We start from the raw sequence: 12,748 nt of genomic DNA on the forward strand, positions 1-12,748 counted from the left end.
TTGAGATGTTTTTTTGACCCGACCACATATGCATACATACCTAAGAATGTATGGATGCCCCAAATATCCATTTTGACGATCCTTGAGTTAATGACCACAAGTTTTTCATGACGCCTGTATGTACACATGAATGTATGTGTGTACATATCTTGAATAACTCAAAAACGGTATGCCATAGAAATTTGAAATTTTTTATGTAGACTCCTAGTAAAATCCCATATCACCAAGTTGCTGCAAAGTTGGCGAAAAAATATGTTTTTTGAATTTTTCAATTATGAACTATTGGCAATGTTTAGAGAGCTAACCATTGAATTGTGTTAAAATTGCCAATATTGATCAAAGTAATCTCTGTGAAATGCTTTTTTACCTAGGTTCATGACAGATTAGGGATGAAAATATTTAAGGTGTTTCTTTGCTTACTCCAAGGCACTTTTATCATTAAATTGGCATAAAAGGAAGACATGTGATACACCTAAATGGCTTTTTGTTTAAATTCAAACTTATGACTGTCTGTTTCTAGACCCTTGTCTGTTACTGGTGATCTTACCCTGTGTCAGTTTTAGCACTTTTTAGTTATTTTTACCTCTCAGACCCCAAACCTATTGCATCAAAAAAATATTTTTTTTCTACTAAAATGTAGGAAATTTAATTTTAAGTAAAGGGTGTCCCATAATTAATACAAGATTTTAATTTTTAAACATTTTGGCAGTAAATTGTTGACAACCCTAAAAAAAGAAAAGTTTGACTGCTGAGGGTTAGTAAAAATGCAGCGCTATATGATACAACGTGTTTTAATTTTTTAACCGTATTTCAAAAGTAATGAAAGTTGAGGCTGGTCAAGCAGTAGCTGTTACTGTTGCTCGATTTGGAAACATAACACAGTGCTTTTTGCCGAAATTGAATGCTAGTGATGTGTCCAATATATGGTTTCAACAAGGCGGTGCCAAATGCCATACAGCATATGAAAAAACTCAATGACTGCGTGAGAAATTTCCTGGTCATGTGCTCTCTCTTTTCAGTTTAATTGATCACAGAGATCGTGTGATTTAACACCATTAGATTTCTTCTTATGGGGTTATTTAAAGGCAGTCAACCAAAGACAAACTCACTAACAATAAGTCTCTAATTATTTGTCTATGATGTCATCAAGCCTGTAGCCAATCTTCCATTACCATGTCGCAATATCGAACACCAGTCACAATTACTGCTTCATCCGCCTCAACTTTCATTGTTTTTGAAATATTGTTCAAAAATGAAAACACGCTGTTGTATCGTATAACGCTCCATTTTTACTAACCCTAAACTCTCAGCTGTCAAATTGTTCTTTTTTCAAGGTTGTCAACTATTTACTGCCAAAATGGTGGCAAATTCAAATCTTGCCTCAATGTTGGGACACCCTTTATGATGTAAAAAGAAGGTTTTGCAGATAGAGCAATTTTTGTATTTTTTAATGAATTTTTGAAAAGCTTTTATTTTGCATTTTTTTCGTGAGTTTAATTTTTTGCTTAACTCATCCTGCAAAAAGTGTAAGGGTCTGTTTCCTAAAATTTAACTTTGTAATAGTAAAAACATTTTACCCTTTTCAGAAAAAAATATTCAAAAAATATGCAATGTATAATTTTTTAAACAATTTTTTTTAATGCAGAGCAAGGCACAACTTCCAAGCAAAGCCGATTGCAATCTTCAATTCACAATGACATCATGGCTACATGATCTTACTTCAGTGTTTGCTTTTGCTTATTTCTTTTTTCATCTAGGGATTTTATTCCTTTCTCCCTCCCCCCGTATGTTTTGTTGTGTTTATTTAATGGGTTACAGATTTGTGTGCATTTAATTCAATGAAAGCAGTGAGTATATTTATCTTTTGCACACTACGGGGAACATAGTTTTTTTTTGTGCTATTTTAATTAAATAAATAAACAGCATAGTTTATTTGCATGACATTTGTTTTTGTTAGGGATTAGTGGTTAAGTTAAAATAAATAGAAATAGACAAGAAAATTTAATTCTAGATCGTGTAGGTAGGTAGATAGATAGATAAATATAGAGGTCTATATAGGTAGATGATCAGTAAGAGATATATGCCTGTCATTTATGGGACTTCAACAGAGTTCAATGCCCCCCTCTCCCCTTAAAGAAATAATGCATTCACTAAAAAGTGGACCTGCGTTTTGTTATATCCGACAAAATGTTCATTGAGAGTACACCTTTTGCCCCTCCCCTCTTTTGCAAAAATTCCAAATGAGTGTACTGCAGATAGATATAGAAAATATTTTATGCAAATTAATATTGATACAGATTAATACCTCCGTCAAATTTATCTCAGTGTTCCGAAGGCAGCAATCTTGGCATGAAAAAGTGAATGACGAATGACAAGCTGGGGCATGCACAAGGCGGGGGAGGGGGGAAATCACCTGCTAGCCAGAGCTCGAGCCTAAAGGCTGCACAAGATTTCTAAAATGAGGGGTGAAATATATGTAGAGACAAGGGGGTAAACAACATGGAGGGGCCTGTAAAAATCATTTGTGATGGGCCTTAAAGCTTCTGTGCATGCCCTGGATGACAAATAAGCCAAACAGCTGCCACATAGGGCAGCTGCTTGCATAGAAAGGAAAACCAGCTGGTTGCTGTAAACGGCTAGTAAAGTTGAAGGGCTTGGGGCAAAAATGTCATTAGCCACATGATGTGAATTTTTCAGTAGACCAATTTCCGACTTATAAAAAATATTTGCAGAATTTTTCAAAGGCAAAGAGAAATTTTTCATTTATATTTTGCAGAATACATTCTATATTCTGCAATACTAAAACCAGATATGTTTTCTTCCAAATAACACAATCCATTGTCAGATTTATTTCGATTTTAGTTATGAGAAACAAAAATTTTGATTGAAAAGTCACTCCTTGTGGCTTGTCACATTTCTGCCCCAAGCCCTTCAATTATGCTCTGTTTTTAGCTAATCATGAAAATTCAAATATTTAGTTAGTAGACCATTGTCTATAGACAATTTTAGTTTGGCATCAACCTTATTGCTATTAGTAGCCATTTAATCCAGGCCTTTTTTCTTTGCAAAAATTAAAAGGCACTCTTGAAGCACAATGCTAAAGGCAGGGTTTCAGAGAAAAGTATTTATTCATGAGACCTGTGCAACATTGTGTATAAGCAGGGTGTTCCGTTTTAATCTGCAAGGCCTCTATTTTCACAACCGTTCTTAGATGCATACTTCCAATTGCAAAAATGTTCAAAATCAGATGTGGAATTAAGGTATTGAAAATTTGAAGTGAAAATTAAAATGAGTACGAAAATATAAAATTTAACTTTTTATATGGGCCCCAGGTCCTCTAACTTATGTTTAGGGAAATAATCTCCATTGAAAAATAATTCCCACACAAAAAGTTTGAAATTAGTACTACCAATATTCACCGAGATATGAAACACAATGTTTTGTGATTTGCATCACATTACACTCGCCGTCAAAAACACCTTTTGGGTGAAAATATAGCGGTTAACAAGTGTTTAAAATTATATATGTGCATTGAGTGTGGTTTTTCAAATTTTTCAAGGTTTTGCAGTATGTTTTTGCATATCACGGCATAACATTTGCATTTATTTTTGAATAGCAATGAAAAATATAAGTACCTTGTTTTTTATTGCTTTGATAACCTGTCATTCTTCTGAAAGGGCAATAAGTTCCAGTCTCATCTTCTGGACTTTGATCCCTTAAAACTTTGAACTGGAATACCTTCTTGAGTTTTGGTTGCACAAATGTCAAGTTTTTTGTGTCAGTAATAGTGTTCAATGGAGGTTAATTCTTTAAATATAAGTTGGGGGACCTAGGGCATGTATAAAAAGTTTAATTTTGTATTTTGTTGACTCATTTTTATTTTTGCTTCAAACTTCAATATCTTAACTCCACATCTGATTTTGAACATTTTTGCAATTGGAAGTATGCATCTAGGACTAATGGTTGCAGAAATAGAGGTCTTTCAGGTTCAAACGAAACACCCTGTATAATAAACGTCCAGATTAATGTAAAAAAGAACAATTAAATTAACAGAAATAAACATTGCTTAGCAAATCAAATTAGTATTATTTGCAAATTGAACAAAATTCAAAACATATTTTATATTACTAATTTTTTTTTTTTACCAAATGAAAAAATTTTTGATTTTAACAATAGATTATAAGATTATGTTGTAGTTTTATGCATCAACAGTGAATATTACAGTAACTGAATAGCCAAAAATAAAAATAAAAAGAGTTTGAATTGGGGCATTCGCTTACACTTTTTGGGGTGAGCTGGAACTGAGAAAACAATCTCATAACCTCCTACTATGAATGTATATATATATATATATATATATATATATATATACAGGGTTCGTACGGGTCATGGAAATCCTGGAAAGTCATGGAAAAAAATAACAGAATTTCAGACCTGGAAAAGTCATGGAAAATTGAAATTTTCATTGAAAGTCATGGAAATTTATTTCAAGTTATGGAAAAATGTCCTGGACAAAGAGAAAGGAACAGTAACTAAAGGAGCATTAGAAATCTTGAGTGATTTAACAGTATAGCACATAAAAGCTATTACAAGTGGAAAATTGAATGATCCAAAAAATCAAATCTGAGTTTTGAAATCTCATTGCATCCACTTCTGTTGCAGCCGCTTGCCATTTTTTGCGATGTGATTTTACTGCCTGGACATCATTTATTTTGAATTTTCTGTTATTTTCAACACTTCTTATGTTTCATATTTTGTAGTAGCAAAATTTCACGTTCTTAGTTTACCACGGCCACTCAAAAAAAGCAATTCAGTTGCATGCAAGTTCGATTCCATCACTTGTAAGAACTTTATTATTAAATTTTTCAGAGTTTATCTTAATTTGTTGAATGTTTTAGAAAATGTAGATATTAAGTGAGGCGACAGAATACAGAAAAAGAGGAATTCGTATGCTCTAAAACAGTAGTGCCCAAGATACGGTACGCAAAACTAATCCATGCGACCCGCTGCTACACGTTCAATGTCGGGAATTAAACGTGTTCTGAAATTTCTTTACCTATTAATTTATATGCATTTGAAAATGCAAATTTGTAAATAAAACAAATATACTTTTGAATCAGAAGATTGATTCATTACTGAATGTTTTTTTCAAAAAAGATCTGGTTTGGAAACATAAAGAACTAAACTATGTGGCTTTAAATTTAAAGAACCAAAATACTGTCAAGTTATGTGGATGATTAAAGGCACTGTTGACACTAAAAGGTAACTTTTGAAGCAAATTTATTGAAACTTAATGATGACTCATTCAACCTTTGTCCCATTCAACATCATTCTGCCTGTTTAAAAAAAAAATCATACATTTAAGCATCATCATATTTGCTTCACTGCATTTTTACTTTACTTATATTTATATGATAAAGACAAATAAGAATAGTTTAGTGTTTTAAGTGTGCACTTATATTTTTTCCACAACGAGTATGCTTCAATGAGGCTGTGGGACGTTTTGCTAATGCTCATTTCCAAATATTACCAAGTTTGAGATTAAATAGTGCTATTCTCTTCGTGTAACGAGGTCATGAAAATTTTCATTGAAGTCATGAAAAAGTCTTGGAAAAGTCATGGAATTTTTTCATCCAAATAGAGTATGAACCCTGTATATATATATATATATATATATATATATATACTTGAGTTCAATAAATATTTAAAAAAAGAATGATATAAAGCCTTTTTAATGCTATATTTTTATTATTATTAATTTATAATGACATGCCATCTCTTGTTGCAGAAAATTACATTCATTCATTTTTTATGAACTCATTCAGCTAGTTCTGGGAATACTTAAAGTAATTTTATTGTTTGAAAAGTTTTAGGCAGCTTAATTGGCGAAAATTGGCCTATTATAAAAAATTGGTATATGCCCATTATTACTGATTCATTGGTGGATCCCTATTGATAATTTTATGAAATGTTTTATGGAAAGGATTTCAAAGTTAACATTGACTAAAGTATATAAAAGTATAAAGCACAACATAGTTTGATTTTAATAAAACCGCAAGTAGAAGTTCTTATTTTGAATATAGGTCAGTATTTATTTTTGCTTTTTTATATATGAGAATTTCAACTTATTTTGTTTTTTCTCTTGAAATAAGTTTCAATGCATTTCTGTTTTTGTCCTTTCTTCTGAACTTAGGTAGAATAATAACGAATTTGTGTGTAATTGTTGAAAAATAGGCAATTAAAGTAATAAAGAAATTTTGAGTCTTTTGATTTTAAATTATGCTCAGTGTTTCAATAGTAAACTTGTAATTGTTTCTCAATGCATTTATGTAAAATAAAAGTTTAAAGTATCGCAACAATAGAGCAATTTTTTTCAATTTCTCAAAGGTTAATTTCGTGTTGCAACTGTTCATAAATTATTGAATTATAAACTATTTTATTCTTTGAAACTTGAATTTTTAGGAATTTCAATAAACAAATATTACCGAAAAACTAAACTAAAGTTGCAAGAAAATTCATTAATGCTTGCCAACTTTTATCTTACTGTAATTAAGATCTATATATGTCAAGCAGATTTTAAACTTCACTCTGTGTGTGTTCACTAAATTCTTCACTTTATCTCTTAAATATGCATACAAATAATAGTTTAATTTATTGAAATGTGAAAATATGTTTTGAAAGTTTATACATTTTTTTGGATCGTTTATAAAAGAAAAAATTGTTGATAACTAACTCAAAATTCTTTACAATTAGCAAAATCATGTGACTAACCGACGCTGACTGTCAAATTCAGTTTATTTCTTTATTAATGAAATTTAATGATTTATTAATTAGTTCAGTAATGTAAAATATAGTTTCATTCAGTTTACCAATTCTGTTTTAATTTAATTTTTAAAACATAAGAAAACTAAGGTGAAACGACTTGCTTTGAAACGCACAGATCGTTGGAAACGTTTGATAACCATGACTCATCATGTTTGTTGTTGTGAAATCTCCCACATGCTGCTTCCTGGATTTATGCGGCAGGTTAGTGTTGCTACTCAAACTGCGTTTCTACTGCTAATCTGCCTTTACTAGCTTGCTTGAATAGTTGCAAGTGCATGAACATTGATGGATGAATCCATTATGATAAATAGTCTCTTCAAGTTGGTCATCCTGATTAAGGCTTCTTCAAAACTTTTATTTTGTATTATACACACGGGCAGATTGCATTGGACACTTGTGACAGTTCTCAAAGTGTTAATCTTCTGCAAACAATTTTTTTCTAAATTGAAAAATAATTTCTTGTACTTTTTTTTCTGGTAGGGGAAGAGGGTGTGTGTGTGTGTGTGAACATTTTTTTCATTTCTTAATTTCTCTGAAAATATTTTCAATTTCTCACGGAAAAAGGGTCGCATGTTTGAATAGTCTTTGTGCCATGGAATTTTTTCAGATTTTTAAAAAAAATATTTCTATACTCTATGGAATTTTAAAAATATGTCTTCAATTGTTCACATGTGTCCCTATAGGGGTGCAGATATGAACAAGCATGGGGCACATGTGAACATGATTGAAAAATGCCGGAGGAACATCCTATTTCAACGAAAAACTCCTTATAATATAGCATATATAAATATATATATATATATAATATATATATATATATATATACTAATTACATTCAAGGGCTTGTAACCTATACTGTCAGTTTGAATTGCACAGTGATTGTTATTAAGAAAATATGATTTTCTGAAGTACAGAACTCTGCTCACTTTCAAATTTTAAAGTTTCATAGTACAGCCGAGTCCCGACATCCGCGAGGGATGTGTTCCAAGACTAATCGCCAAAGTCAAAATTTTGCGTTGTAGAAAAATGTACGTACGTATACATTTTTTTTGGAAACATACCAAATTTTTTTAGACACTACTGCTTTAAAGCATTTCTCAACAATACATTACAGTTTCTTACATAAAGAGCTGAACTTTTACTGTTTTTAAAAAATAAAAAACGCGTTTTATTCAACATAAAATACCTTAAGATACACAAAATAAATGATCAATGGGAGGGAAAGACATTAAATAAAACAACACGACATGCATATTATGTAGTAATAATAAAAGCTGCACTATAATAGTACTGTACAGAAGATATTGTAATAATATTCATGACTTGAAAAATAAAGATGGTGATGATTTATCCTTGATCAAATCGTTATTCTTTTTAAAGCATTTTTAAATACGTTTGCTTTGCATTTTTAAAATAATGTTTCCATTTATATAACAGCCTCTCTTAATCCACAGTACAAAAGCAGCTTCCCTTTTCATAATAAATATTTGCTTTGCTTATATTCTGCAAGCTTCAATTTTGAAACTAAGTTCTGAACTTTTACGGACATCTTTTCGTTTTGACTTTTAGTTGTACGTATGTAAAATTCACTCATACTTATTGTCGTGCTACAGTCGACGTTTTACAGTTATCGAGAATCTATACAGCATATCGAGAATCTTAACCCTCCCCCCCTTTTTTTGGTAGAAACTTTCTTTTGCTTCCTGTCTTCAAATTTTGAATGAAACAGCACACTAAAGTGTCATTATATTTCATCAACTTTAATATTTAGAATGAAAAAAGTAATAAATGAAAGATGCTGTGTAATTATTTGATGCACTAACAATGCGATGCATAGACTAGTTTGTTGTGAGAACTTTCTGAGTCAGTGATGCTAAAAAGATGTAATAACGTTTCATGAAATCAATATTTAGTAGCCAGTAACAAAGCTGATACTTTCTTCCAAAAAAAATCGTGTTGTCGACTAGGAATTTGGATTAACTCTAAAATTCGTTACTCGTGAAAAATTTGCGTTATAGCCCTTTCGCATAAGTCGAATCACGTTGTAGCGGGAGTCGATTGTATGTTCTAATCAATAGATTGTAAAGAAAAAATCTTATAAGACTACTAAACAATACAAAGAATATTTTATTATGTAAAGTATATTCTTGCTATATAGTACATTTAAGCTTCATGCAGAATATGCTGATGAATTTTAAAAATTTTCTGAACTTCAGTTTTTAGGTAAAAGAAAATATTTTGTCTTTATTTTCCATGCAAATATTATATACCACTAAATTTTTTGCCAACAATTTAGTAATTAACAAATTAAAACTAATAAAAAATAAATAGTTAGTAACTATGTATTAAGAATTAACAATAAATATACTAACTGATTGCAGCAAAACAATAGTTTTGAATCTCTACATCTCTCTTAGCACTTACAATAAGCTTACACTAATATTATATTTGCAGAGAGGATATGGGAGTTGTTAACATGTGCCCCTACATAATGTGTTCACAAGTACCCCGGCATCTACCTTAGAACTAGTTTTCAAAGATAAAGAATTTTTAATTTAATTACACAATTTAAACATTAACATAAATTTATGTGAATAATGTTTTAATAGTTTGCAATAATTAAATGTAGCTTATTTGTTAGTTTAAAATATGTTTTTACACGAAGAAGATAGTGATAAAAGTACTTCAGCTTCTGTTAAAACAAAGAAGGTGTCACCACAGGAACATAAACTGGATCATTGCTCTGAAAGTTTGGTTAAATAGTAGGGCTGGTACTGCTATTACTTGAGAATTTTTTGCTTGACGTTATCCTAGTAAAACATACCATGATCACATGTGCCCCGTGCTCACATGTGCCCCCTTTTCCCCTATATATATATATATATATATATATATCATTATTATTATTTTTTGTTTATTTCGAGTATATACACTACGCATTCACACAACTTTTCAAAATCAGTTGAGAATTTTCATGTTTTTCTTTTAATATTTTTAAAAAAAATCATAAATCATTTTATTATGCTTATTTAACATGAATAACACAATTCCTTGTTTTAAAAACATTGCTATGAGTTGAAAATTATTTATGATTAAATTCTTCTCTTTCTGCTATGAAAATAATCATCATTTCATAATATTTCTTTATGTTTGCTTTTTAAATTTTTTTCTTTTTTTTTTTAGTCAACTTGTGCAAAGTTAGGAATATGCTTTAAAAGCTGTGCCAGGCATATTGCTTTTGAAAAGCCTTGACATACTTAAAATATTTCTTTATATATATATATATATATATATAGAAAATGAGGTAGGAACTAGAAATTCATTAATTTATATATGTATGAACATTTAGTGAATAAGTTTTAATGTGCAGGAAAAGACAAGTTTGATCTTATATGCTCTCCTGCAGTATTGTTTTTCAATTTCGTTGCACTCTATACATTGTTTTTTTACATTGAAAATCACATCAAAGCCAATCCTTGCAATAAAATTCATGGAATACCTAGGATTTGTTCACCCTACTTGTTTGTTAAACCTACAGTCTGAGTAAACACTTTAAGGCTAGTGAAATACCCTGGAGAAAACGAAAATATGAAATTTACTGGATTTAAACAGTATTGTGTTATTAATTATTATTGATCATTGCAAAGAAATAACACAACAGATTTGAATTGTAAATAAATGAAAGATGATGTATTCAAAGTTAATTTTTCAGCCTGAGTAAAAACTGTAAGACCATCAGTATTTTTTTAAACTAGTAGTAACAAGAGAACATATACCGCAGTAAATATGAGTGCAGATAATGAGCTAGTGGAAACCCTTCAATTTGCAATTTTAGCATTAATTTCTTCAAAGTTTTGGTGTTCTTTGTGAAGATAACAAAAGGTAAGACGTTAAGATCATGAAAGAGGGAATATTGTAGCTATTTCTTTACAAGGGATGAGTAGACTATTACTGAAAAAATAAGATCAAAGACAGTTGGCATTTTTTTTTAAGTTCAAAAGCAATTAAGGTGAAAAGAATACTGGGTGTAGACTTAAAGTTTTGTCCTTGCATGATGAAAGAAGATGTTGCAAACTTGCATTTGGTGAATTCCAGAAAAAAAAATAAAAAAATAAATAAGATGTGACACTTGAATTAAAAATAATATTTTGTCACTTGCCATATATCATTTTCTTCAGAAATATATGAATATCTTGAATCCTAACATTTTTTTTTTCAGTTAACTCAATGACTTTCAGAAAATGATGGTCAAAATCAATTTTTCTCTGGGTGTTTTTACAGAGCAGAAAATCCCTTTTTTGTTACATACTGTAAATTCAATAAACCTGTTGATCAGAATAAAAAGGTTGGCTGACTTTTATCCTTTAAATGTCTAATTAAACTTTATGATGAATGTTTAAAAAAAATCTTTTCAACCATGAATTAAGTCTATTACAAAGGTGACATTTAAATGTCCTACTGTTTCCAAAATACTACATCTCAATTACCTCAACAAGAAGCTATTGGGTACTAAGGTGTTTTTATGCAAAGCAGAATTATGTCCATTGTTAATGAAAAACTGTTTTAATTTTAATAGGTACTTAATTTACAGTATTTTCCTGTATATTATCCATGGCAGCGTATAATCCATAGTTCCTAAAACCAGTCTGAAGAACAAAAAATCTTCGTAGTATCCGCGGATAATATGATGTAAGAAACAAAGTTTTGATTTAACATAAATTTTCGCAACTGAATTAAAAACGTGAAGAAGTAATAACTTTTGAGGTATATTCAAAACTAATTTTAAAAAATAATATAAAAATAATGATTTCTTCTTGAAATTGTCATTATAGTACGCTAATTACTTGAAGACGAAGAGTCAAGAAAGGAGCAAACATTCTAATCTTGTGAGTGAAGGCTTTTCCCTTACTGTATGTTGTTTATTTTACATAGCCTGAATCGTTTCATTCAAGCTATGTAAAATAAACAACATACAGGCAGGGTATCGGTCTTGGAGAATCTTGCTGTAAATATTGAGGTTCAATGGGTTGGTGTTGAGAGAAAGGAAAAAAAGCACAGATAATCTGCGGCAGTGTATAATTTGCACATCATTAACTTTGAACTTTTTTAACAGATAATTCAAATATGATATATGATTTTCAATGGTAACAGGAGAACAGAAAATATGGCGATGGAAGGACGTTTATCTATAAGCTGTGGAATTTATCTATAACCAATATCATTGGCTGAAACTTTAGATTCCTAGAAGGAAGTAAACTAGTTTTAAGACAGTAGTTGAATTCAAAAAATGTGTAAATTGTATTTAAACAAAAATTACATGTGCTTTCATTAAAAAAAATATTCTAAAAAAAATCAATGCTTCCTGATTTCATTTTTACCATTGTTTAATGAAAATAGTGAAAACTATGTTTAGGAATTGCAAAGCTTGTGAGAATCCTTTTGATATGACCTAACTAAATTTCTTCAAACAAAGTTTGACATGCTTAGAGTGGGAGCAATGGGACAGAGAAAATCAAAGAGCAGTTAAAAAGGGTACAAAGGTTCAATTAGTGAATTCCTTGATCTTCTTAGAGGAAAAATCTGCACATTTTTAAGTTTACTTACATCAAAAGACAACATAAGAATAGCAAGTTAAACATCTGTGGTTGTACTAGAAAATTTTGCAGAAAAATTACAAAGTAATTAAAATGCAGAATCAAAACCAGGATGCTCATGGTGTCACCGACAGGTCACGATTTTCACTGCTTATGTTTGGCATTTAAATGAGAAAAGAATTGGGGATGTGCACAATTAAGGTAAGGCATAAAATGGATCACAGAAAGGTGGCAGTTTTTGCATTTATTGATGCTATGATCCGTGGCTTGTTGATTTCTTTTCCCCGTTTTTTTTGTTGATGATATATTGAACATAGACAAATGAACAC

At 30.4% G+C, this 12,748-nt stretch overlaps 1 protein-coding gene across 1 annotated transcript in view; it reads left to right on the forward strand.

Annotated features, from left to right (window-relative positions):
* The window catches only part of LOC129231035 (serine/threonine-protein kinase WNK1-like), a 247,222-nt gene that overhangs the window by 211,062 nt on the left and 23,412 nt on the right, over window positions 1-12,748 (forward strand). The gene's annotated exons all lie outside the window — the stretch shown is intronic.

This window comes from Uloborus diversus, chromosome 10 (assembly GCF_026930045.1).
Source record: "Uloborus diversus isolate 005 chromosome 10, Udiv.v.3.1, whole genome shotgun sequence".
In the NCBI taxonomy this organism is placed as follows: Eukaryota; Metazoa; Arthropoda; class Arachnida; order Araneae; family Uloboridae; genus Uloborus; species Uloborus diversus.